This window comes from Balaenoptera acutorostrata, chromosome 6 (assembly GCF_949987535.1).
Source record: "Balaenoptera acutorostrata chromosome 6, mBalAcu1.1, whole genome shotgun sequence".
Taxonomy (NCBI): Eukaryota; Metazoa; Chordata; class Mammalia; order Artiodactyla; family Balaenopteridae; genus Balaenoptera; species Balaenoptera acutorostrata.
Window position 1 is genome coordinate 27,256,195 of NC_080069.1, and position 27,942 is coordinate 27,284,136.

A 27,942-nucleotide genomic window follows, 5' to 3' on the forward strand; every position below is an offset into this window, starting at 1 on the left:
GCCTCCAGAACTGTGAGAGAATAAATTTTTGTTGTTTCAAGCCACCCAGTTTCTGATAATTTGTTATGGCAACCTTAGGAAAATAATACAGGGACCATGCAAGAGTGCAAAAGCCTGCAAGGTTCCACAGGGTACCCATTCCAGTGATCTATTGTAGCAGATAACTTCTACATAGCAACCAATCCCAAAGCAGTGGCTTAGGACAATAACAATCATTTGTCTTGCTCACAAATTTTGGGGTTGTCTGAGCTTAGCTAGACATTTTTCACTCAAAGTCTCTCAGGTGGTTGAACCAGAGGGTGATTAGAGCCAGGGTCATCTTGAAGGCAACTTCCCTTACGTGTCTGGCACCTGGACTGGTAAGACTCAAACAGCAGGGGGCTGGAGCAGGTGGGGTCACTTCGCCATCTCTTTTCCTGTGTATGAGGTACCCACATGATCTCTCCACATGGCAGCAGCAATCTACTGTAGAAGTTGTCACAAGGTACACCCAGATTCAAGCAAAGAGAACATAGACTCTACCTCTTGATGGGTGTGTCAAAGAATTTGCACACAGTACCCTTGACTCAATCTAGAGGAGATGGTGAGGTTCACCCCTTCGAATCGTCTTGCTCTGTGCGGCCAGGAAGCTCCAATATTTTACACCCCAGCAACCATCAGTCACCCACCCAGTAAAGGGCTGCCTGAGAAAACATGTTCTCAGATCCTTCCAGTTCTCCATGAGAGTAGGAAACATGGGTTCTGGCAGCCTGAAGGTAGGCCTCTGAAAATTGCAGGAGCTGGCTGTTGGGAGTGAATGCACCTGGGCGAGGCAGCGTGCGCAAGCGTGGTACTGGATCCCAGGGCAACAACATCATCGGGTACATAGTGGCAACTTCATGTGCAGTGCATAGTGCTGGTGCCATTTCACAGAATTTGGGAAAATCAGGATTACTCAGATAAATGGCACTGAGAAAAATGGTTATTCCTTTAGGAAAAAATAAAGGCCCATACCTCTCATCATACAAAAATATAATTTCCAGAATAATTAAAGAGCTAACTATGAACAACAAACTGAAGCATGGGAGGAAAACCTAAGTGTGGTGAAGATGGTCTTTCTAAGCAAGATACAAACCCACAGGCAATAAAGGAACAGACTGACACATTACATAAAAATTAAAATATAGGTATGACAAAAGACAATGTAAACAACTAGACAGAAATTGGGCAAAAATAATTGTCACATATGAAATAGGAAAATATAAGATATTCAGAATGCATAAAGAACTTCCATACATCCATTAGAAAGTGAAAAATAACTAATAGAAAACTGGGCAAAGAATATGAATTGATGATTCACAAACGGACTACAAATGTCAATAAACATATAAGAATAACCATGAATAATTTTACTTTCCAGCAGCATGGAAAGTAAAATTCAGTGGAGACATTTTATCTCCATTAAATTAAATTGGCCAAAAATTTTAAAAGATTGATAATATCCATCATGAGATAGAGTGTGAATACACTTTCAAACATTTAAAATTGGTTGAGCCATTCTGGAGAGCAGTATGGCAGTATTTATCGACATTAGCGTGCATATTGAGTAAAATTCGACTCTGAGGAAACTTGTCAGATATACCCCAACACGCACAGAAAGACAATAGGGCACATCAATGTTTACTGTAGCATTGTTTGTAACAGGTGAAAAAGTAGAAAAAACCTAAGTGTTCACCAATAGGAAAATGTTTAAATAAAACGGAAAGAGAAATACACATAACAAATTATTCCAATCAATAGGCTTCTTCGTTGATTAAAAACACAAGATTTATAGCCAAAAAAAGAATGGAAGAAAAGCAATTGTAGAACAGTATTGTCCCTATGCTCCCGGTTATATTGAAGAATTCCAACCGAAGTGTGTGTGCACACCACGTTGGGATACAGAGGCTCTTGAAGGTTCCACACCAAACTCCTATATGGCTTAACACCTGCAAATCCTTAGGCTAGGCTTTATACACAGTAAGTGCTATATAAGAGTTGTCTATTTTTTTTTACGATAATGCATTCCTGCATTACTTATGTAATTTAAAAGTAAAGAATATGTTTGCGATTGCATTAATAACTCCCTGCACCCAACTGCCTAACAAGCGCGAGGACCATTCATTAAAATCTCTCCATCCTGAGAGCCTAGCACGGGGTCTGGCACATAAGGGCCACGTTGTGAACACCTGCTGCGGGGACCAGCCTGCCGCTTCCCACCCCTCCCCGCACCCAAGCGAGACCTCAAGTTGACCTTCCACCCCGAAACTTTCCTCAGCCAGCGCAGCCACCGGCCGCCCAGTACGCAGGCGCGAGAAGGCGGGGCCCAACTCACGGCAGCCCCGCCTTCCGGGCGTGTAGACGTCACTGGACCGCGCCGCGCAATATCTGACGTGCCTGCGGCCCGCCTTCCGGAAGGAAACCCTGGCGGCTAACTATGGCGACGGTGGCGGAGCAGTGGGTGCTGGTGGAGATGGTCCAGGCGCTCTACGAGGTGAGCTTGGCGGCCCCAGGGGTCCACGACCACACCCAGCCCTGGGGAGGTGGGACGTTTTGTGTGGATTTTTGGTCTGAGGCCTGGGCAGGCCTGGCCCGGTTACGCCCGGACCCCCGGCGTCCCTCGCTGGAAAGGCTCATAGGCGCACCCATTTCCCAGTGGCGGAATGTAGGGAGGCACGGGCGGGAGCCGGAGCCGGGGGTCTCGTATTGCGCTGCTGCGAGCCCGGAGCCCTCTCCAGGTCCTGCCCGGATACAGGAGAGAGGCTAGTCAAAAACAAGAGTTGGGACTGATGGTAAAACGGAGTGATGAAAGTAGAGTGGAAAATCTCAGTCTGGAGAGGTCCCAGGGAAGACAGGTTCTCGGAACTGTGGAGCAGGGAATAGAGGAAAGAATTGTAATAAGTTGGACTTTGTTTTTGTTGGGACGTGGGGTTAGAAAGGAAGCCGAATGATTTAGGTATGTGAAATAGTTTGTCATTCTTCCCGCCTACGTCCCATCTTCTGTCTCGTAAAGATAAAATTATTTTAGTAAAAATTTAAAGAAAGACCAGTTCGGAGCTTTTTTGAAAGGCCAGCTGTTTCAAGTAGGTAAAATAATATGAAATTTAAATGTCAGTCTTGGAGAATGTTCATTCATTTGACATTTAGTGAGTTTCCATGCACTGTGCAATGGAACTTTCTGCGTGTTCTCTGAGCTGTTCAGTACAGTAGCCCACTAACCACATATGGCTGTTAAGCACTTGAAACGTGGCTAGTGCAACTGAGGGGCTGAATTTTTCATTTAATTTAATTTAGATGTGTATTGAAATAGTTGAATGATGCTAGTGACTACAGTATTGGACAGCAGAGATCTAGATGCTAGGAATAGTGCAATGAGGGAACAGGTAGAAGTCCCTGTGCTTACAGAGCTTACATTCACTTAAAGTGAATCTGTTTTCTTTTGATAATTTTCTTAAAACTTAATATAGCGTTTACTGGTAAGGGTGATGATGCAAGATGTATTATTGCAAAACCCATCAGGACTTTTTGAAAAAAAACAGTTAGGAGAGCAAATAGAGCTTAGGTGATGTCCAACCTTAGGTAGATTATAGTGACTAAGAAGAACCACTAAAATCTAAGATTTCTTTCTTAGAAATGAATAATTTCTACTATATGTTGTTGCTGCCTTTTTGAAGACTGCCCTTTGACTATGTAACTTCTCACACCCTGATATTGACCATGAGTGAGACTTGAGAGAAGGTCTCCTTGATGTAACATTTCCTAGGGAAGAAAAGAAGCCACATTTGTGATTTTTATTAATTCAGTAGACATTTCAACTTTTCTTAGGATTTCTTTGTGGAGTGGAATGTTTAGTGACTTGGACTTATGTTTGTCAACTATAATCCAATTATTGATAAAACCAAAAGGATTTTTTTAGTCGAGTCCTCATTCTTAAATGAATTATAGTCAGGAGGGATCAGCAAATTTTAAAAATAGTCTTAGATTTCTGGTTTTGCTTCTAATTTCTGTGCACAGTGTATGCAGAATTTGAGGAGTCTTGCTGTGTACCCATACATATGTAACATGTATGTAGTTTTAAAGTTATTTGTCCAATGACCTGAAAGTTTATTTATGAAATAGTCAGCAGTTTCCCTGGTCCCCGCTTCTGAACTTTTTTAACTATTGTGAATCATCATTGCTTTTTTTTTGTCTAATGTTTGAAAATAATTTGTAGTTACGTTTCTAAATACCTCTTTTTTTTTAACATCTTTATTGGAGTATAATTGCTTTACAATGGTGTGTTAGTTTCTGCTTTATAACAAAGTGAATCAGCTGTACATGTACATATCTCTTCCCTCTTGCATAAATACCTCTTTTAAATGACTTTTCAATGACAACCTATTGGAATGTAGCACCCGATAACTGACTTATGGAGGTTTAGTTGATACCTGGAATCTTTTATATGCACTTACTGTATCTAGTTGTGTAAGACATAGAAGTCAGCCTGGCTTTTATCCTGGAAATGTTCAGTTGAAAAGAAGACCTGATGTGGATAATGTCATTAAAGTACCTTTGTGGATGTTGACATGGAACACACTACATACTTTCGGGGAACTGTGGTAGAAAAGAGACCTGCTATTTCTTTAAGCACTTATAAAGTCTTTTTTTCTCTGCCACGTTCCAAGGAGAATTTAAAGAGGCCTATTGGGGATACAGGAAATATAGTAAGTTGTGCAAAAGTCTTTGAGAATTATGGAAACTGGTGTCCAAATAATTCTCAATTTATCCATGGTATGTGGGGGTTGTAGAAGGCTTGTGAAGCTGTGAAATGTTTGTTACAGTCATTTCCCACCAGTAAAAATATAAATTACCTGAAGGATCTGATAGTTGATATTGTTTGACTATTGGAATTCTGTGTCAGATTTAATTTTAAAACTTAATTTTATTCCTAAAGATGTTTTTATTCCTAACGCTGCAGTTTTAGAGATTTTTCATGTAGGAGAAATTGCCTTCTGTTAGAAATGGGAAAAGGAATGAGTAGAAATGAAGTGCGCTTTGAAAGTAAATTTTAAGAAGTAATAAATAGGTTAAAGGTCATGGGAGCAGTATGTGCAAGTGAATTAAATTTTATGTGCAGGTTTTGGAAATGTTTATTTCACTTCTTGTTTTGCTTCTGTTTTTGACTGACTCCTAGGCTCCTGCTTATTATCTTATTTTGGAAGGAATTTTAATACTCTGGATAATCAGACTTCTTTTCTCTAAAACTTACAAGTTACAAGAACGATCTGATCTTACAGTCAAGGTAAGAAGTTAAATCTCTATTTTATTATTTGGTGTATGATTATAGTTGCTACATCTTTCGAAAAAGGACTTGTGGTGGCTCAACTATAAATGTTAAAAGATTTTCTGGAATGTAAGGAAATCAGGGTAAGCAAAATACGGGGAAGCCAGGGATAAAGTGAATACACAAAGGAGTACCATGTTACAGGCCTTTATACTTTGCTAGGAGTAAACAGCAGCCTGGGAACATACTAGATGCTGGATGGGAAGCATGGATGCATGCTGCATTTCAAATGTCCGTATACAAGAAAGATTACATGAGTTGCTCGGGAAAAGCACCACTATTCCTGAAGCCTGAATGAAAGTTTTCCCTGTAGTCTTTATAAAGGAAATTCAGAGTTAGAAAGAATCCTCCCCATCCCACTGCTCTCCACCTTCCCACCCCAAATCAAATTTTGATGTGTTCTGTATGGTAAGGGACCCAGCTCCAGCCCAAGCTAGGCAAACCTTAGGAAGCAGAAGTGTCGAGAGGACTTGCAGTCCTGCCCACTTCGAGTCTGTTAGTATGAGGGACCAAGGGGTTTGTGGCATCCCCTACCTTCTCACGCAGGTAGGAACGCTTAGTAACTGTGCCCCAGGTGTGAGAGGAAGAGCAGTTTTGACTGCAGTGTGGTTTCTGTAGCTTGGATTGTTTCCTTATCCAGCCTCTGTAGCAGTGTGCCAGAATACTACTTAGGGATACAGAGACGGTGAGAGATGTTTTCCCACAAAAATGCCTGAAACTTTGGTTCACAAGGCAGCATTGAGTGCGGCACAATGATGGAGCACAGCTCTTTTCTGGAGCATTCACAGAAGGAAGTGCAAGTGGAATGGAATTACAGCAATGTGGCAGTTGTTTCCCTGGTTTCACTGGCTGCCCCTGCTGTCCTGATCATTCATATTTGTCATGAGATGGTCAGGCAGTATCCCCCCTAGGGGATAAGGGATATGCAGCAGATGGTTCTTAGGGCAAATAAGTTTTGGAAACCTGGGTAAAGAAGACTAAAGAGGTGTCTCATTGCATGATTTCTTGTAACCTTTAATATGACAGTGGCTATCTGAACTGCTGTTTGGAGAACTGCCCTAAACTTGACCGTAGATCCGCAGCCCCGCCTGTGTTTTATGAATACCGTGTGAGGCGAGTGTGCCATAGGACACACCTCTGATGGTGTCGCAGCAGGATCGGGCTCTCCGGGCCAGAAGCCCTGTCGCTGCTCTTTTCCCTTGGTATTCAGGAACTCCACGTGAATGACCGTGAGGCCATGGAATAGATTTCTAGCCCAGCTTTTTAAGGGGTTGATCATTGCTAATATTCTTAGTTTAAGTTTAAACAAGTCAGTCCACACAAATATGCATTTTAAAAGAAGGATACTGAAACATAATTTTAGGATAACCCTCTAAAAGCAGAACTTACCTAGAGCAAGATTCAGTAATCACTGACATCTTACCCTAAAAGCTGTGGAAGAAAAAAAAAACTATATGAGTGTTTCTAAAGCTTAACTTATGGCAGCAAAGAAGAAATGCCCTTCTCAGTTTTATAGGTCTGCAGAGTCTCTTTTTTTATTATTAATTAATTTATTTATTTTATTTTTGGCTGCGTTGGGTCTTCGTTGCTGTGCGTGGGCTTGCTCTAGTTGCAGCGAGCGGGGGCTACTCTTCGTTGAGGTGCGCAGGCTTCTCATTATGGTGGCTTCCGTTGTTGCGGAGCACGGGCTCTAGGTGTGCGGGCTTCAGTAGTTGTGGCAGGCAGGCTCAGTAGCTGTGGCTCACGCGCTATAGGGTACAGCCTCAGTAGTTGTGGTGCACGGGCTTAGTTGCTCTGCAGCATGTGGAATCTTCCCGGACCAGGGCTTGAACCCATATCCCCTGCATTGGCAAGCAGATTCTTAACCACTGCACCACCAAGGAAGTCCCCTGCAGAGACTCTTGAATACCAGGCAATCTTGAGTTGATTCTCAAATCTGTCTCTGTGGTAGCAAGTGGACAGTATGCATGATACATACTTCAGGCTTGTTCAGGCTGCTGTTCTGTGCAGTCATTGGCAGAAATAGATGAGGAATTTATTGGCTGATTTATTCAGCCAGCATTTTTGAGTGCCTGAGCATCAGGTGAATATGCTCCTAGCCATGCCCTAGAATTGCCTATTAGGAGAAAAGTGCACAGAAGCATTTAACAGGAGTGTGAAAATAGAAGTATTGAGAGTGGGCCTATGTAAGGCAAGAATTACTGTGGCTGTCATGTTCATCAGGTGCCTCATCTCATCCTGTACATCCAGACTACATTTTCAAAATTACATTTTTTCTAGTTCAAGGAAGGACAAGAAACTCAAAATAGTCAAAATACTTGGAATGCATGAAATAACAGGTAAAAAGAATAAAGTGGTTTTTTATGAGAAATTTCCAAACAACTAAATCCTATTACAATAATTATAAGAGAGTCTTTTGGTATATTTCAGTTACTTCTGAATCCTTGCCAATGGCTTGTAGAAACAGTGCTTTGTAGTCTAGTTGATCCCTTCCTGTGACAGTCATGCCTGTAAGAACTTAAGGCATGGCTGTCTGTCATATCTTGCAGTAGAGGCTGAGCTCCCTTACCTGCAGTCATGCCTCTCACCTTTGTGTTACAGACTTTTTGTTTTATCATCAGTAGCAGTTATACTTCCTACTTCCCACAGTGAAGAATCCTGAACATAGAAATACAGTTTTTAAGAAATTTCCAGTCAGCCACAAAGCTTCATGGAAAAAGAGCCTTTAGCCTGAGATAAGGAAAGAGGTGAGGGGTTAAGAGCACAAAACTCAATAGTGATTCTGTGTCATTTCCAGGCACAGCAGCTGGACGTGTGTGTCTAGCAGTGTGTTCATTATGATGGTTCCATTACAACAAACAGCTTAGATACCGCTAGAATTGCTGTCCAGTAATTAGCACTGCACTGTATTTTAACTGCTTTTCTCCTGTAGGAAAAGGAAGAATTGATTGAAGAGTGGCAACCAGAACCTCTTGTTCCTCCTGTCTCAAAAGACCATCCTGCTCTCAACTACAACATCGTTTCAGGGTAAATTGTTTTTGCTAGTCAAGGGCTTATATTTGGTTTCCTGTAGGTAAACTCAACAAAGTATACAGTGGTTTATATAGTATTCCTTTTTTAACTGAAATAAGATTTTTAGAAATTTCTGGAGATCAGAAACTGCTTTTTAATAGTCTCCAATTTGGGTTTCTGAGTTTGTCCCTTTTTAAAAAAATATATATATATATTTTTTTAAAGTAATACACACATGTAATATTTCAAATGGGAAGACAGTTAAAATGAAAAACAGCATTCCTACTTTTTCCCACCTGGATTGTTTCTGATTTTAGATCTGTTGAAGGTTACCTTCATAGCTAGATATTAACAGTATGCTTACACTACTGTTTCTTGATTGATTAATGATAGGCAGTGCCTGTTGACTTTCACTATATGAATTATGAAACTTCAGCTCACTTATGCTACCTACCTCCTGGCTTCCAATGTTTTATTTATTTTTATTTTTATTTCTTAAATTTAAGTATACAGAAAATATCAGGCACATATGTATCTACCACCCAGAAGTAATAGGTATTAACATTTTGCTCTCTTTACTTTAAATCTATTTTTTAAAAGAAATAAAACATTAGAAATGCAGTTGACCCTTGAACAGTATGGGGGTTAGGGGCCCTGACCCTCTGGGCAGTCAAAAACCTGCATATAAATTAGAGTCAGCCCTCCAGATACCCAGTTCCTCCAGATATGTGGTTCTACATCCATGGATTCAAGCAACTGTGGATCATGTAGTACAGTAGTATCTACTGTTGAAAAAATCTGTGTATAAGTGGACCTGCACAGTTCAAACCCATGTTGTTCAGGGGTCAAGTGTATCACTAAAGAAATCCCTTCCCATCTATCACTTACTCTTGCCTCCCAGGCAAGATAACCACCATCTTGAAGTTGGTAGATGTTTTTCCTTTGCTTATATTTATACTTTTGCCACAGCATGCCTGTTGCCATGAAAGTGTTTAGTATTCTATTTAAAAATATGATGTAGGATAGTCTCCTGAGTATGTCCTTCTACTTCTGGTCTGATGTGAGAGAGGCTTGTATTCTTCACTTTCGCGAATTTCTTTGGTCTCATGAAAGTTTTACTTGTCCTGAAATCAGACTTAACCAATCATTAATGTTATGGTTATAAAATCCTTCCTACCACAAAGGTCTAATTTGCCTGTTTTCCATATGACAGGTAGTTGTCCCAACATTATTAGTTGAATAGTCCATTTTTTACCTACTGATTGGAAATTTCCCTTCTTTCATATGTCAAGTTCCCTTATAAAGGATCTGTTTCTGGCTTTATTTCTATTCTTTTGGTATATTTATCTCTCCCTGTGCCAGAACCTCGCTTATACCACAGCTTAATAATAGGCCTTGACTAGAGTGAGTCCTTCACCTCCTTGTTCTTCACAATTGTCTAGGCTATCCTTGACTCTTCACTATGAGTTTAGGTTTAGCTGCTCAGATTTGACCAGAAAATGGGTTTGGGTTTGTGACTAGTAATGCATTGAATTTATGGATTAATTTGGAGAGAATTGGTATATTGCTAATACTGAATCTCTTCACCACGTACCTTGTGTGTCACTTGTATACTTAGGTCTTTTATGTCTCTGAGAGAAGTTACATAACGTTCTTCATAAAGATTTTGCTTACCTTTTTTTTTCCTACTTTTTATTTGGAAATAATAGTAGATTCACATGCAGTTGTAAGAAATAATACAGAGAGATTTCATATACCCTTCATCAGTTTCCCCCAATGGTAACATCTTGCTTAACTATAGTACAGTATCACAACCAGGAAATTAACATTGCATATCTTTTAATAGCTTCGTCTCTGGGTTCCAAAGAGTTTTCACTTCTGTCATGAGGCATCATTTTCTTCTTGTTTCTGTGTTATTGCATTGGCTAGGATACCTACCATGCAGTGTTGAATAGGAGTGGTAACAAGGGCCTCTGTATCTTGTTCCGGATGGCTTTTAAGGGATAACCTGTATGGTGTTATAGGCCTTCCTTTCTCTTCCTAGTTTGCTAAGGGAACTTTTTGTTAGTTTTAAAGTCAGTGTTAAATTTTATTAATTTTTTTTTTTTATTTATTGAGATGGTTGTGACTTTTCTCCTCTAATCCATTGCTATATTAAATTGTACTGATCGATGATTTTTACATTAATTAAGCATATACATAAATTTTTATGAGAAAAATTGCAAGCAACCATGCCACTCATCCTCACCCCAGATCTCAGCTCTGTAGACTTGCAGAAAGATGGGAGATTTACTCTCCGGAAAGGCTAAATATCAATTGAAAGTCCTAAGAATGTGTGAGGAGGCGGGTGCCATTCTAGAACAGAAAGCAAGTATATAGTGAATAATGGGATGCTAATCCCGTTTCCTCCAACTCAGCTTTCAGAACGTTGGCAACCAGATTTATCTCCTCATATACACCTCACTGGAGGATTCCTCTCTGGTGAAACTCCAAGTCAAGAGAATAAAAATAGAAAATTTTGAGTTTGGGGTCTCCACAGATGAATAAACAAGTCTGTGTCTCATTATCATAGAGTGAAGCCCACCATTTACAAAGAAGCCAAGCCCATTTACACAGTGCTTGCAATTAGCATTTCAGTGTCTTACTCTTAAAAATGTGTGGACAACCTTAAATTATGGTCCATTGATTTTCAACAGAATGCTGAGACAATTCAGTAGGGAAAGAATACTCTTTTTAACAGATTGTGATGGGACAACGGGATATACACATGTAAAAGAATGATGATGGACCCTGACCTCACACCATGTGTAAAAATTAGCTCAAAATTAATCATGGGCTTAAATTTAAGAGCAAAAACTATAAGTTCTTAGTTTAGAAGAAAGAAAACAAAAGAGTAAATCTTCATAATCTTGGATTGGCCAGAGATTTTTAGATATGACACAAAAGCACAAGCAGCAAAAGAAGAAATAGACAAACTGGACTTCATTAAAATTAAAAACATTTGTGCTTCAAAGTCCACTACTAGAGAAATGATACAAAACCCCACAAAATGGAAGAAAATATTTTCAAGTCATATATTTGTTAAGGGGCTAGTATCCAAAATATTAAATATATAAAAAGAACTCTTACAACTCAGTGATAAACCCTATTTAAGCGTGACTATTTGGTTAATTTTTATTAATTGTTGGATTTTTTTTTTTTTTGGCTAATATTTGGTATTTTTAGCATCAGTATTGAAAAATGAGTTTAGTCTTTTTCTTTTCCCTTACTGTGCTGGCCCAGCTTTGGTATCAGACGTATATTAGTCTTACAGTTTTCCGGGCAACATTATTTGTGTTTGTTCTGTTGAGCATAGATTTTTAATCATGAATTTAATGTCTTCAGTGAGTTTTTAAAGCTGTTCATATTTCCTTTTTGAGTAAGTTTTTGTTACTGCCATTTAGTAATTGTTCATTTCTTCTTTTGTTTTCAAATGCATTGGCATGAAGTAGTTCATAGAAGTAGTGCATGAAGTAGTTCATAGAAGTAGTTCATAGTAGCTCCTTTCATATTACTTCTTCTGCCCTGGGTCCTGGAGTGTTTGAGATTTTGTGTGCAGTCTCTGTTTCCCACAGCACTCTGGCTCTCCCTAGAGGAAGCTCCACTGACCTTCAAAACCAAATGTTTGGGACTTCCCTGGTGGTCCAGTACGAATCCACCTTACAGTGCAGGGGACCCGGGTTCAATCTCTGGTCAGGGAACTAAGATCCCCCATGCAGTGTTGCAACTAAGCCCATGCACCACAACTACACCGAGCCCATGTGCCTCAACCAGAGAGCCCACGTGCTGCCAACTACAGAGCCCACGCGCTCTGGAACCCCTGCGCCACAACTACAGAGCCCACACACCCCAGAGCCTGCACGCCACAACTAGAGAAGAGAAAACCTGCACACCACAACTAGAGAGAAGCCCACGTGCCACAACGAAAAATCCCGCATGCCTCAATGAAGATCCTGCATGCCTCAACTAAGACCCGGTGCAGCCAAAAAATAAATAAAATAAGTAAATAAATAATAAATTTTTTTAAAAAACGCAAATGTTCTGGGGGTTCATCTTCCTGGTGCAGGACATCCAGGCTGGGGAAGCTCTTGTCGGGCTCAGACCCCTCACTCCTTGGGAAGGGCTTCTGCAAGTGTAATTATTCTCCCGTTTGTGGATCACCTACCTGCGGGTGTCGGTCTTGACTATACCATGTCTGCACCTCGCCTACCCATCTCATTGTGATTCCTTCTTTATATCTTTAGTTGTGGAAGATCTTGTCTGCTAGTCTTCAGGTCATTCTCATTGATAGCTGCTCTGTAAATAATTGTAATTTTGGTGTGCCCATGGGAGGAGGTGAGCTCAGGGTCTTCCTAGTCTGCCATCTTGGCCACTCCCAATGCAATAAATTATTATTTATTTATTTATTTTTGGCTGCGTTGGGCCTTCGATGGTGCACGCGGGCTTTCTCTAGTTGTGGCAAGCAGGGACTACTCTTCGTTGTGGTGCACAAGCTTCTTGCTGTGGTGGCTGCTCTTGTTGAGGGCTCTAGGCGCACAGGCTTCAGTAGTTGCAGCATGTGGGCTCAGTAGTTGCAGCACACGGGCCCTAGAGCGTGCAGCTTCAGTAGTTGCGGTGCGTGGGCTCAGTAGTTGTGGCTCGAAGCCTCTAGAGCGCAGGCTCAGTAATTGTGGAGCACGGGCTTAGTTGTTCTGTGGCATGTGGGATCTTCCCCGACCAGGGATCAAACCTGTGTCCTCTTCATTGGCAGGTGCATTCTTAACCACTACACCACCAGGGAAGTCCCAATACATTATTTTTTAATTAAGGTGTGTACATTGTTTTTGAGACATAATGCTGCTGTACACTTAATAGACTACAGTATGGAGTAAACATAGGTGTGTACATTGTTTTTTAGACATAATGCTGCTGTACACTTAATAGACTACAGTATGGAGTAAACATAACTTTTACATGCACTGGGAAACCAAAAAATTCATGTGGTTCTCTTGATTGCTATACTTGCTTCATTGCGGTGGTCTGGAACTGACCCCGCAGTATCTCTGAGGTGTTCCTGTATACACAGTTTTCTTGAGTTCTGGATTCTTTCATTCGTCCGGTTGTCTGTTCTCCCTCAAGTGCCAAACCTGTTGTTAATGGGGGTCTGTAGTATTTGTTTCTTTCTGGTAAAGCACCATTGTCCTATTTCTAAGTTCACTTATGTAATTACTGACTCTCACTAATAGTGTGGTTGTGGGTTTTGGCTGGGAAGGGTTTTATTTTCCCTCCTTTGACTCTTCTGAAGCCTTGCTGTGGAGACGTCTTTCTGTATCGGTTTTATTTGCCTCTGTGAGCAACTTTGAAGTGTCTTCAGCTCCAGTATTCCTGTGTTAAGTGCCCTGTCTGGCTTGCTGCTGCAAGCCTGCATGGGGCACAGGTGTTAGCCTTCCACTTCTCATGGAAACTGTTCTCCTTTCCTGCCCCATGTGCTAGGCAGAAACAAGGTGTCTGCATCCCTACGTCATGCTGGCAGCTTATCGACTCTGGTCAGGGGCTTTGGGTGTACTTATTCCTGATAGTTTGATTTCTCTGTGTGTCACAGTTTTTGTAGAATGGCTTCAACTTTCACAGCAGCAACTGTTAGTACAGACTTGTCTATGTGGATATTTTGTTTTTTCATCTTTTTGTGGGTGCCAACACCTCCACATCAGGGAGGACTTACAAAACTGAAGAAGTCCTGGGAAGTGGGAAACTAAATAACAGTGGATTATTTGAAAGAGAAGAAGCTCTTGAAGCAATAGGAAAAAGGAAGAAAATATGTAATGAACACCTCTTATAATGACAAGTTGAGAGATGAAGTAATTGAGGCTTATGCAGGCCAGGTAACATCCCTGAGTTTCTGAAGTGGTCAGTAGCCATAATACTGATGGGATCTGCCTGACTCCACAACCATGTTCTTTTCACCGAGTCTTGTGTGAGTTCATCTGCTTTTGTGAATTTACTTCAAGTAGTCATTCTTTTCCTTCCCTGGTTTCCCAGCATCTTTCGTTGTTTTTCTCATAGAAAACCAGTTCTGTTAAAACATACCAGTGAGAGTGGTGTTCCCCCGTCTTTTCTGACCACAGTGCATTTTACAGAGCAGCCCAGTGCACAGAGCAATGCGTGTGTAGAACAGTTCCGTGCCACCGTCCTTTCCCTGGCCCTGTTGGTGCATTTCCATTCCGTCCTATTCTTATGGTTTACTTTAGGTGAAATAGGCTGGCTGTGACTAAGTGAATTGATCTCACAACCCTTTAATAGCTCATGTCCCATAGTTTGGCCAGTGTTTTTGAAGCATGACTTAAAGCTAGAGTATTTGTCAGCAGAGGACATAATAGGTTGTCTCCTCAAGAGCCCATCTCTTGTCTCAGCTGAACTCAATCCATGCTTCTCCTATGCAACTGGCCACTCTATTTTCCCCCCTTTTTGGATGAGGGGGATTCCTTTTAAATGGTATTCCAGCATTAACTTTAGAAATTGGGAACAGCGCTTACTTCTTATTTTGGTGGCTTCCTGTAGGTAACATGTAATTTTTTTTAATATTTATTTATTTTTATTTATTTATTTATTTTGGCTACGCCGGGTCTTAGTTGCTGCATGCGGACTTCTTAGTTGCTGCATGCAGACTTCTTAGTTGCAGCGTGCATGCGTGATCTAGTTCCCCACCAGGGATCAAACCCAGGCCCGCTGCATCGCGAACGCAGAGTCTTACCCACTGGACCACCGGGGACGTCCTAGTAACATGTATTTTTAAACCACTTAACTGTAAGATTGTTGCTTGCTCTGCCTCTTCATACCTTTGATCTTGATCTTTTTATGTTTCCTCCCTGTGTGTCTCATTCCAGGTACTTTATTTAGCAGCTTCTTTCTTAAGTGAGTTTTAGAGCTAAAGCAGCGGTGTGCCAGTAATCTAGGCGCCGTGGACTTCTAGCTCACTTCTTTATCTGAGTAGTGCGGGGCGACCTATTAAGAGTAGAGCTGATGACCGAGTGTCTGACTTTTAATATGCTACTGTCTAATTCTACTTCTTAAGAATAAAAAGAGAGAGAGGAGGCTAGAGTGCAAACAGAGTAGAATGGCAACACTTGGGTGTCCTGTCGCCTTCCCTCTTCTGGACAGCTGATAATGTGTGTCCTGTAACAAGAATGACTGCTGAAGTATACCACTCTTGTCTCTTTCCCCAGCCCTCCAAGCCATAACATTGTGGTGAATGGAAAAGAATGTATAAACTTTGCCTCATTCAATTTTCTTGGACTGTTGGATAACCCTAGGCTCAAGATAAGTAGCACATATGCTGAAGTGGACAGATAACATGACTGACATAAGCATCTGGACATAAAATAAGAGACAAATGCAGAATATCAGAAAGGGCTGTGTAAGTACTTACTCTTTATTCTTTAGTGACAGAGCTGTAACCTAGTTTTCAACAAAGGGAGGCAAGGGTGTCCTAATGTGGCTTAGTGTTGGGTGACAACCAGAGAACTATATGAACCAGACCCAGGTAATAGTTGGAGATGTATCTAGGAAATTGCTTCATCTCCGGTTGGGATTGTGGGCCAGTAAACATTTTTTGAGGAAAGACCTATGCCCACAAATGCCAGAAAGTGCGAATGCATTGAGTTAACCAGGTTTTAATGATCAAGCTAATATAACTTTTCCATGTTTTAAGTCGTATACCTAAGTCTTCCCACCCCTCTTTTCTTTATATCCTGTTAGAATGGTCTTAGTACTAAGAAAGGGAAAGCCAGGGTACTGGGGAGCTATGTGGGTTAAAGAATAGGAAATGTCATTTTTAAACTGTCGAAGATATATTATTACAGTCTAATTTTTTTTTTTTTACTTTCACGAAGGCGGCAGCTTTGGCATCTCTAAAGAAGTGTGGTGTGGGAACTTGTGGACCTAGAGGATTTTAGGGCACATTTGGTATGTTTTCTGTCATATTTTTCAGACTCCTGCTTTCAAGAATTAAGATTCAGTTTGATTTCAGAACTCCTTGGAAAAGGTATCCTTAATGAGTTGTGGTAATAAGCTGGCGAACTTTCTAGATTTTGTGTTTGAGATCATTGGTAGGAGCTGCACTGGTCTGGGGCTGACTGTCCCTGTGGAGAAGAGCCATAGGTACCTAAGGCACACTGTCTCAGTAGGGCGAAGCCCGAGCTCTTGCTGCATTTGCCCCAGGAGACAGTGGTGTGAGGAAACTGTTTCTGCCGGGCATGACAGTTGTAAGGGGAGGCGTCCGGCTGTGAGTGGCTCTGCTCTTGGTAGTCGTGCAGGAGCCCAGATTCTCCCTGTCTCGTTGCTCTAGGCCTGAGGGCACCATCTTTGTCTGTGTGGCCGAAGCCAGGTGATGAGTATGGGGGAGCAGGCGTGCAGGGCATGGGTACCTGTTCAGGTGGGCGGGTGGGGTTGCTCATCATTCTGCCCACATTCTGTTGGTGAGAACATAACCCAGGTCACGTCTCCCAGCAGAGGGGCTGGAAAGTTGCTCTAGCTGGGCGGCCACCACGTGCCGGGAGGAAAGTGAGAACGGATTTGGGGGATGGGGCAGGTCATACACTGTGTAGCCCTTTTCTTTCTGGAATGAAGACAAAGGATCATTGATTTCCTTGTGTGTGAATGACCTGGAGATGGGCTAACTACATATTAGGATGAGAGTGTGATTTCAAACACTATGAACTCCCTAAATCAGAGTCATCAAAGAAGACCCTGGAATTTTTATGGTGGTTTTTTATTAAACGTATATTGTTCTTTGCTTCTGAAAATTTCAAAAATGTTGTTAAATAATTTTCCAAATGAGTGTATTACTGGAAATAACATTCTGGTTTACAAAATGTCAGAGGGTAGGGACAATGGGGCCAGGGAAGTCTCTTTTGTCTTCTCTACTTATTTTCATTTCTGGGTCTTTGTTGTTTTCACTTTAACAGTTAAGATGTTTTTATTTAAGGGAGCACCTTTCTTTATCCCTTAGCTAATTTAGTGGTTAAATTATTTTTATTGGAAACAGATGATGGGAGTTGGTGTCCAAGAATCCTACAGCTGGAAAGGATCTTTAAAATCTTGTATTCCAGCATCCCAGCTAGTCAGAAGAATAGAAAGCTCAGAGAGGTTAAGTGACTTCCTCATGGTCACATAGCTAATTAATTTCAGCCCTAAAACTAGAAAATAAGTATTCTGATTTGCAATATTAATGGCAAGCTCAAAGACTTAAAAGAGCTCAGATCAGAGGCTCCCTCTTTCCTCTAGCCTAGTGCAAACATGATTTGTTTGCCTGCTTTTTATTGGTAGGGTATTATTTCCTTCATAAGAATTAGAAAACCAGAAAAGGCATTTTTTTTACAGGGTTGTTTGTTGTAATCTGATCAACAAGGCTTTCTTTCCATGATCTGCTTGCGGGGTAAAGAAATTTTTTCTTGAAAGCCTCTCTTTCTAGTAGATTTTATTTGCATGTGTGGCCTTGGCTCTTGCTCGGGAGTTAAATCTGAGAAGACCGATAAGAGATTTATTGCTAAATTTAGTGGAAAAAAAGTTTCAAATCTTCAAGACCAGTTTTCCCAGAGCTATGGAAATATGTTGTTTTAATTGCCCAGTCAATTTTTCATTTGGATCACCTGAAATATGTGTAATAGGATGCTGTGTGCCTCTAAACTTGGGGGGGTCGTTAAATTAATGATTTAAAAATTTTTTAATTTAAATATAGTTGACATACAATATTACGTTAGTTTCAGGTATACTGTATAGTGATTTGACATGCATGCATTATGAAATGATCACCATGGTAAGTCTAGTAACTGTCTGTCCCCAAAGTTATTACAATATTTTTGGCCATATTCCTTATGCTGTATGTTACATCACCATTGCTTATTTATTTTATAACTGGAGCTTTGTACCTCTTAATCCCCTACACCTAATTTTCCCCACCCCTGATCCCCTTTCCCTCTGGCAACCACCCCTTTGTTCTGTGTATCTATGAGTCTGTTTTCATTTTGTTTTATTTTGTTTGTTTTGTTTTTTAGATTCTACATATTAGTGAGATCATATGCTATTTATCTTTCTCCAACTTATTTCACTTTTCATAAAACCCTCTTGATCCATCCTAAATTAATTTTCTTGATGGAATAATTCAATGCATGATATAAACCTCAAAGATTTAAAGAGATAGTGAAGTCTTCTCCCCACTGCCATTCCGCCCCCAAAAAAGCCAGCTGCTATCAGTAGTTTCTTGTTCATTCTTCCAGGCTTTTTTTAGTGTGTGCAAACCACTTCCATACATTTTCCCCCCCGTTTTACAAAAATGGTAGCATACCACATACATGTGGTGTGCTGTTCAAGTGCGTTTTAAATTTAAATTGGATTTCATCGTTCAAGCGTCTGAATGGGCCACCAGAGTCAATATAATGAACACGTAATTGTGTATTAGCTACTCTGAACTACATTATTGGTCACTGTGTCATCCTTATCCTAATGTAGTTGAAGGTTCAAACAGACTGTGGTATCTGGACAAAGGTTGAAGGTTAATTGGCAGTGTGATGGTTTTGTAATAAGACACCAGACCTACAGCTTGGAGTAATGTGTATTGTTTTTTGAGTACATTGTCCTTCCTGTAAACTTGTTTTGTTCCTTTTCAGCAGTTGCCCATGCTTGCTTATCATCTTTTTTCCTTTCTTTATGTGTATATCGTATGTATTTTTACTTGGTTTTCCAACAGGGTATTTTCTGTGTTTTTCCTTATTCTGGAACTAATCACTTAAATTACTGTAGTTGTGTTAAATTACCTTGAAATTTCAGTGTTAGATAAGTTCAAGAAGCTACTTGAGGTCAGCTAAGGCTATATTTTAAATCTCTAAAATACCCTTGGGACTTCCCTGGTGGCGCAGTGGTTAAGAATCTGCCTGCTAATGCAGGGGACACAGGTTCGAGCCCTGGTCCAGGAAGATCCCACATGCCACGGAGCAACTAAGCCTGTGTGCCATGACTACTGAAGCCCGTGCACCACAACTACTGAAGCCCGCGTGCCTAGAGCCTGTGCTCTGCAACAAAGAGTAGCCCCCACTCGCCACAACTAGAGAAAGCCTGCGCACAACAACGAAGACCCAACGCAGCCAAAAATAAATAAATAAATTTATTTTAAAAATAAAAAAAAATAAAATACCCTCTATAATTAAAGTATTCTGAATATTTAGGGTACATTTGCCCTTTGTACTGAGCATTAAAGCAGAAGTGAACTTCCCTTTCCTCTCATTTTAGTAGCTTACATGTGAGGCTAGGGTCTCTTTCCCAGGCCCACCAAAAGGTTGCTTTTGATTTTGGCTTTTTCTTTTCCTGGAAGTACTAATATCACTCAGGCATCTATTTTCAGTGATGAAAATGCTCCCTCTTTTAGCTCTTTTCTCAACTTTTCAGATAGTGAATGAAAATCACTTATTGGAAAAGTAAATTTCCTTATTAAAACATTTTCTGTTTATTATTTCATAGTAACATATTAGATGATACTAGATGATTAACACAGAAAAAGAAAATTGACAGTTGAATTAAAATTCTTCTAGTTTCTGAGGCTAAATGTTCTCCTGCCTCCTGAAGGCCCAGCAGGTTCTTAAAATAGTCTTGTGAGGACTGTGTGGATCCGAAGTTTTCCACCTTCTCATCTTATTGTTTTAATGTGTAGTTTAGAATCAGTCAAGTGATTTTATCAGGTTGTAGAGCCTTCCTTTCCTCTAAGGCTAATGGGGCCCCTGTGCACTTTGATGGTTTCTCTTGTTGAACCTCTCTGATTGTTTTGTTTGTAATGCATTCAGATCTCATTTACATGTGGTTTATCCCTGTGCCTAGGATCTGCTTTGCATACATGATGCCTTCTTGACTCTTTGGTCTTACACCAAATCAAAAGACAATTAGTGGCATAGTTTCATGGTGAGAGATAGTGGCATGTAATTGTGTTCTAGAGCCAATAGTAAACAATTGTTCATTTGTTTATTTTAAAAAATATTTTCTCTCTGTTGTAGGACCATGACTGCATGTTTTAGTAGGAAGGGCATTTGGTCATAAAATTCCTAGATCTGCCATTTCTTCCTACCAGTCATGGAATTGTAGTTTTCGCAGTGTAGTCAGGGAATGATCTTAGTTGCACAACTTAGAACATTTTGGTAAGAATCACATAAGATACCGTATGTGAAAACATTCTGGAAAACATTCAGCACTGTTTTTAATGTTCTAATGAATACATAGGTGATATTTGTACTTTTAAGAAAATTGTCCAAGTCTCAAGGGATTTAAAAAAAGTATGTAACACAAAAATATGGAGATTTTAAGAGAAAATATAGTTGGTTGTTTTTAAACTGTTCTAAAGTTGGGTATTTCATAGTCTTTCCTCTGAAAAACAATCAAGAAGGCCATAATACCTCCTTTTATTCTGATAAATAGGAACTTGAACAAGTGGCTTTAATATAAGATAGTCCTTAAATATCCAGGATTTGGATAACTTAATTAGCAGATAGCGTACCTTTTTTCCTTCTAAAAGATTACTTTTTTTTATTCTACAAATATTGAGTTAATTGAACAAACACCAGCATGTTGCTTTTTTGATGCCAGACATCGTTCTGAGTGTTTTATAAGCATTCTCTTGCGGTTCTCCTAACAATCCTTTGAGGCAGGTAGAACTGTTAACCATTTGACAGGGGAAGGACCTGAGAGGCACAGAGCAGTTTTGGGCCTGTCCCTGGTTCACACCTGGCAATGAGGGAGCCCAGATCTGAACCCCCTGTGATGACTGCCATGGCCAGGCCTTGTGTTTGGTGTGGGGCATCCTGCCCTGGCCTTGCCTCCCATCTGTTACGTTCTGGTGAGGGAGCAGGTGCCAGAAAGGGCAGCAAGTGCTGAGAAGACACAGAGGCTTTCTGGTCACCTTCCTCCGTGGCCTCTTGCCTACCATATTGGTTCCTAACAGTGAATGAGAGAATGACGCATGCAAATCTGTGGCACTAATTGTTGAAATGGATCATACACACAGAAGATAGGCATCCAAAGTTAAAGAACATGCCCTGGTAGTTTTTCTGTTTGCTGCCTCCCCCGCCCTTGGGTTAAGAGTTTCTTCCTTGCAGAGTAGCTATCAGACATCAAAAGAAGTTATGCAACTGTCCGTGTTTACCTGTCACAAAACCTGCTTTGCAAGGCTGACATCAGCTAAAACCCAGTGTCTTTAGATAGGAGGAGGAAAGGCCCATCTTTTTTAAACTTTTGGGACTAGGCAAGAACCAGTAAGTCATTGATTTATTGTAGAGGGATTCTTCTTACCACTTTATGGCAATGACATAAAAATGGCTATGAGTATGTATAATGAGAATACTAACATAATTTTTATCAACTGGGTAGCTAACTCTAAAGCCCTAAAACAAAGCCAAGATTGTTTTACTGTTTTATTGCTAATCAATGAGGAGAGTCATTTAGAGCTACAGAATGATTTAAAATCCTTTTTTGTAGTTGGCAAAAACAGTTTGTCTGTATCCATAGCATGTTTTTTCCTTTTTAAAATGGAGATACTGAATGAGAGCAATTCACTGTGGCTTGGGTTGTCCATCTGCTAGCTAAATTGTTGAGATTTGGGATAGATAATTCCCAGTTCAGAGGCAGCATTGTAATTTGAAGGAGGCCTCCTATGGGGGACCTGGCCTCCTGTCTCATCAGAAGTGAGAGGCAGCAGAGTGGTGGGGACCTATCTGTGGGCAGGGTGCTCAGAGAGCGCTAACAAAGAGGAAAGGAAGACATGCCTGAGACACGCCCGTGCTCAGCTGCATGGATGTAGCTGGTTCTCTGGTGCTTTGCTGCTTTCCTCGTTCTTGCCAGACTTTGCCTGCAACACTTCCCTGGCAGCATATCTCGTGGAAGGGCGGGCAGTCAGGAGCAGGATCAAGTCTTCAGACTTGGTGGTGTTGATGTCACAGATTTGATGCTTGAAGAGCTAAGCACTCTTTTGGTGCCATTTTGATCAACCGGGATGCATTCTTCTACACGTTACTGTGAAATCTCATATTTATTTAGTGTTGCTCTAATGAAAGTGTCACTTCTATAAAAACGACTACCTGATTGGTAATGGAAATCAAATGGTATTTCATGTGTTTTTTATGCAATAAGCTATGTTGGTATACATTTTAACTTATAAATGGGAAGAAGCATGCCTAGTTGTTTATCATTACTTGATGGGATAAATTGGAATGGGATAAATAGTTCATTTTCACAATTCTATATCATCCTTTAAGAAGTCTACAAATGAAGTGGTCTTCAATTTATTTTATTATTTGGATATTGCTGCTAAATTTTCTAATTCCTCACTATACCTCTCTTGCCATCAAACTGAGGTGTAGTTCGGACCCTCTGTGTCGTCTCATCTCTCACTCAGTAGCTGGCGCCCACCCCAGCAGCCTTTGGTTCACAATCGAGGGACCTCTGCGCCTTTAGTCAGAAGTCACTGTGAATGTGTTGTAGTTCTGAGTGTAGAAGGGACCCAAGTGCTTCAGACCAGGGGAGAGAAGGCACAGCTTAGCCTTGTATCTGCCCTCTGGGCTCCGAGTTCTCCATTGACAGCTGCCAGATGCTTCTCTTAGCTGTCTCACTTTGTCAAGTGGCAGAAACCCTATATTTCTCTTTGATCCAGTGCTTATCAGAGTATTTTTATGTGATACTTACTAAATGTTTGATTAACAATTGAATGAGATTGTTGGACAGCCCTCATTTAACTACTTATTAAAATTTAGTCCTTTGTGAAGTTGTATCTTTTATAATTCTTAATTTTGTCTTTTACTAGTTAAAAAGCATCACAGTAAGATTAACTTGCCTCTGATAAATCAGTGAGTGGGTTTACAGATTTTAGACACTTTATTCAAATGTTCTAAAAAGTTGTTTATTCCTGTTGCTGAGCTGACCTTACTCACTTGTTCCTCCCTGGAAGTTGGTGGAAATCTCACACTTAACAGCTAACCAGGTCTCTGTTGGAAATATTTAGTCCACTCAGTGTCCAGCCTTGTATCCGGCTGGGTGAAGTTGTTTCTTTTGTATATCTCAGTCCTGCAGGTCTTTTCCCTCTCCCCCTTCTCACCAGGAATGTCTCTGGTAGGGAGGGGCATACTTGGAGGGAAGGCTGATGCTGAAGGGGTCTCCTGGAGCGAGGCTCCCAGCCACAGGTCCTCGACATCTGAGCCGGAGGGCTCTGCCGGGCCATCAGCCCTCTCCACCGCCCCTCCCTGGGGAACGTCTGGGTCCCCCTGCCACTGCCTACACTTCTGAGTTCCCCTCAGTGGACATGCCGTGGCTCTGAAAGTCTGCCTTTACTCCTCAGAGTTCCTCGTTTCTCCCATGAAGCTCCAAGGCTGGAGGGGCCTGGCTGCATCCTTCCTGTATCAACTTCTGAGTTCTCTTTGCGCAGAGCATGTGGTAAAACTCTGATCTCGTTCTCCAGACTTGGGTCCTGCTGTAGTTAAAAGAGCTAAAGAAAGTTTAAAAAAATTTTCTCTGCCTCATTTTAAGACACTTGGAAGTTTTCTAGTTCACAGCCAGCTGGTACACTATTTATTTTAGACATCGCTGGTCCCTCCATCCCAGGGTGTGAAGCCTCATGGCTTAGCCTGGGAAGGTGAAAGGCTATATGGAACGATGATGTAAGAGAGAAAAAAAAATACCAGTTTAATAATTACAGTTTATCCCTATAATTACATCAACATTCTTCTTAAGCTGCTTCCATAAAAGGACCATATTTCTCTTTGTACTATACGTTTGAATTCACCAGTACACTTCAAAAGAAATTTAGACAGAAACTCAGTACTGCAGAGTGATGGCAGGTGCCACCACTAAGTGCTGACACAAACTGTTAGAGGAGTGACCACCACAACTGAAAAAGTTCCTGTCTCTTGATGCAGAGTATGTGGGGTTCTTTTTAACTTAACTACTTTTCTTTTTTCTTTCTTTTCCTTTTAAAAGCTGGTTGACAGTTGTCTTCATGCCTGGTTTGGTCACTTCTCCTAAAATGCAAAACGGCGTTAATAAGTTAATGTCGTACATTGGTAAAGTCTTGGCATTGTTGGTTGAGGGAAGTTAAAGCAGGCAAGGTCACTGGACCTTGAATTCTTATTGCTAGAGTGATATAAAAGCAAAACCTAGAGTCAGAGCTGTCCCAGTCACATATTTATAGACAAATGAGTAGCTGATTCAGCTCACAGAGTATAGAAACAGTTTTGGCCCAGAATTATCTTAGTAGATATTGTATGACTTGTAACTTCAGAACAATTACATTTTGACCACAAGGTGACAGTATTAATAGCTAAACTGCTTATGTTATTTTATTTATTCTTTAGTCAAAGAAAAAGAATTATGAGACAGTTTAACCATTTAACTTTGTACTCTTGAACTAGATGTGCACTTGGATTTGGAAGACCGCCTGGCAAAATTTATGAAGACAGAAGAAGCCATTATATACTCATATGGATTTGCCACCATAGCCAGTGCTATTCCTGCTTACTCTAAGAGAGGGGACATTGTGTTTGTGTAAGTAATCTTTACTGACATTTCTTAACAGAATTCCTTTGGAAATAATATTGGCCCTCCTAGAGAATTCCTTTGTTAGAGGTCATCTGCCTAAAATAATATTGATTTTTTTTTTTTTTCATTTTTAAAGAAATATATAGTCACCCAGCCAAGTAGTTCTGCAGAACTAGTGAGACCTCCACTGGAAGGATGCCTTAAGGTGTCGGTACTTTGTTATCTGCCATTATGATTTTATTTATTGATGTTGAGAAGACCAAACTTATGTAGGAGCGGACCAGCCCTCTGTTTTCCCTGTGCAGCTCTGCGACAGTGTGGTGTCCTTGTGAGTCCATGGTCGTAGCCCACATAGCCACTCATACTACCTGATAAAGTCACTCCACTTCTCAGTACCCTCGCTGCAACTCTTGGTCTCTGCTGATCTTGCTTCATGGCTTGTTAAGAATATAGAAGTCATGAGTTGCAGACTTCCTTAACTTTCCAGGAACAAATTACACACTTGCATACATGTGCACTAAATGTATGGTGTTGCTTTTTACTGTGGAGGGGAAGAGCAGAGAGGAGTAGAGTGAGGGCTGGCATAGCCCAGGCAGCTGGTTATACCCGTCAGGAGCACCTGCCACTAGCCCGAGCCTCTGTTATCTTTTGAGTGGACAATTAAATGACTCTCTTCATTTAGGTCTCAGAGTGACTTTTGTTTCCTCTTTTCCTTTTTGACACCATAGCCAGACACTCCATTTAAGAGCTTCCATTGTTCCTAAAATAAATATCCAAGTTCTTATTATGATCTTGTACATTCTAGACTACTGTTTTAGGCCCATTTTCTACCATTTCCCCTTAGGTGGTCATGCTGTGTAGCCTTACCAGCCTTATATGCTAGTTTCCCCTCAAGGCCTTTGCACGTGCTAAGACCCTAAGTCCCTACGCCTAGAACGTTGTTCCTCCTCTCATCTCCTACTTAATTCCTGCTCATCCTGCACATGTACCACCTCTGCAGGAAAGCCTTCCCCAAGCTCTCAGACCAGGTCAAGACCCCTTGCTGCATGTGGAGAAAATTTTACAGCCAGAGGAGTTTGGTATCCTTGTGAATCCATGACCACGCAGGCATTTACGTGCCTGTCAGAATCACTGTTTCTCAAGCCTCCCTTAACTTACATATGCAGGTGTGTGCGTGTGTGCTCATGGGCGCCCGCACCGTCTGCTCTTGGCTCAGCTTGCCTCACGCTCACTGTACTCTTTTACACCACTTTCAACAGTTCATACCAGCCTGTTGCCTAGGATAGCATGTGCCATTTAGTGGTGCTCAGTAAATACCTTCAGTAAGAGAATGAATGGAGGCTGGAGCGCAAAAGAGGGGTCCAAGTGACTGGACTTCAGAGCCCGGCTCACCTCAGTCCCTGTACCATCCTGCTGCTTCTCACTCACTGTCGGAGCACCTGTAGTGCAACAAGCTCAAGCACACGCTGCAGGGCTGGCTCTTCCTGGGGGTTTTCAGCACGCTTGTGTCCCATTCTTCCCCACAGCCCTGTGACAGTTACCTGGGAGCACTCCAGCACATGGCCTGGGCCTGAGTAGAATTGTTTCCCAATGTGACCATGAAAATGAATGTTTCTATTAATTTCTTGCACATAGTTTAAAAAATCAGTAATAATAAAGACTCATCACAAATTTGAGAGCCAGTGATTTAAACAGTGATTCTAGGTTTTTAATAAAGCATAGTTGCAGACAACTACAATACAGTGTCAGCCAATATCGCTTTATACAAGCCCCCACCATAAATTCCTTTTTGAGTTTAAAGTCCAGAAGAAGTTTACAGTTACAGTTGAACTTGTATGCTTCCTTTGTCAGATAATAAATACTATATTGTCCTTTTGGTTTTCACTGCTAGGAAACCTAGTCTAAACTCACTTTCAAATCTTATGCCTGGTGTCTTAGAACTTCAGTTTCTAATGAGTCATTAGACAACTTAATTATTCCCTTATACATAATTTTAAATATTCCACCTGAAATTCATTTGAAAGTAGGAACACTAGAGGTAAAAATGGTGTTTAGTAAATTATTTGACAAATTGTTTTTGATAAATTCATTAGGCATAGACAATATGTTCGATGTTTTATTTTCTTTCTTTTCTAGTAAACAGTGATAATGCTTTGCCAGTAGGTCTCAGAACAATGGTTGTTTATATACCTAAGTCTTTCCTTGTCACTCTGTCTGTATATTACTTTGTGTACCCTTTTCTAATGAAATGTTTTATATTGAGATAATTGTGGATTCACATACACTTGGAAGAAATAATACAGAGATTTTATGTGCCCTTTACCCAGTCTTCCCCAATGGTCACCTCTTGCAAAACTGTAATACAGTTTGAAAAGTGGGATGTTGACATTGATAAAGTCAAGATAATCCCTCTTGTTGCCACACCCATATCCCTTCTACCCTACCCACTCTTTTTTTTTTTTTTTTTTTTTTTTTTTTAAGTATATCTCTTTTTTTTTTTTTTTTTTTTTAAAGAGGTAAAATTCTTGAAACATTTATTGTATGCCAGTTTGCAGGGCAGAAGTTGAGACACAGATGTAGAGAATGGACATATGGACACCAAGGGGGGAAAACTGCGATGAGGTGGGGATGGTGATGTGCTGAATTGGGCGATTGGGATTGACATGTGTACACTGATGTGTATAAAACTGATGCCTAATAAGAACCTGCAGTATAAAAAAACAAACAAAACAACTAATACTAAACTTTCATTGGGTTATTTGTATGGAAATATGTTAATATAAATGTTTCAGACATTACATGAAATTTCTAAAAATCTTATATTTGTAATTGTATGGAAATATGTATGGAAATATGTTAATATAAATGTTTCAGACATTACATGAAATTTCTAAAAATCTTATATTTGTATTTGTATGGAAATATGTATGGAAATATGTTAATATAAATGTTTCAGACATTACATGAAATTTCTAAAAATCTTATATTTGTATTTGTATGGAAATATGTAT

General features: G+C 40.5%; 1 pseudogene; it reads left to right on the forward strand.

Annotated features, from left to right (window-relative positions):
• The first annotated feature begins 2,414 nt into the window (after positions 1-2,414).
• LOC130708372 (serine palmitoyltransferase 1-like) overlaps positions 2,415-27,942 on the forward strand; it is a 55,178-nt pseudogene continuing 29,650 nt past the window's right edge.